The following is a 599-nucleotide window of genomic DNA, read 5'->3' as shown; positions in this document are numbered from 1 at the left end:
GCCTTTCTGTATATTTATCTTCTTATCCTCTTTCTTCACCCTCTTCCTTATCCTATCGGCCCTTGCCCTCACAACCCAGCTAGAGCTGAAATGTAGGGTCCTCGAGGCAAAGGTGGTATCTCATTTGTTATTATGACCGTAGCGTTTAGTACCATTCCTGACATGAAGTGAAAACTCAGAAAGGGCTTGCTGAATGAATGAATGAGTAAGCAAAGGCCATCTAACATGGAGAATGATATGTTACTGCTCCAGAATATTCTTTATAATATTAATGTTTCCTTTCATTTGATATATAGTCACATGGCTCTCATTCTGGGTGAAATGTAAGTATGAGAAAAGAAGCCAATTATGTTTGTGCTTTTTTCAAAGAATTTTCTTCCCCCATTGTGTGTGTGTGTTTGCATGTGTGTGTGCATGTGTGTGTGAGAGACACAGACGATATGAGAGCTGAGTTTTTAAAATGTAAATATGGTTGAAATTGGCTTATTGCTAAGTTCTTTCATTGGTGTTTAGATGAAAAGATTTTAAAGTCATTTCAAGTGTGGAGCAATTATTTTTTTGAGAATGGGAATTTTCCATAAGAAAATATTTTCTGAGTA

This window comes from Lipotes vexillifer, unplaced genomic scaffold (assembly GCF_000442215.2).
Source record: "Lipotes vexillifer unplaced genomic scaffold, Lipotes_vexillifer_v1.1 scaffold102, whole genome shotgun sequence".
Classification (NCBI taxonomy): domain Eukaryota; kingdom Metazoa; phylum Chordata; class Mammalia; order Artiodactyla; family Lipotidae; genus Lipotes; species Lipotes vexillifer.
Note: the sequence above shows the minus strand (reverse complement) of the source record.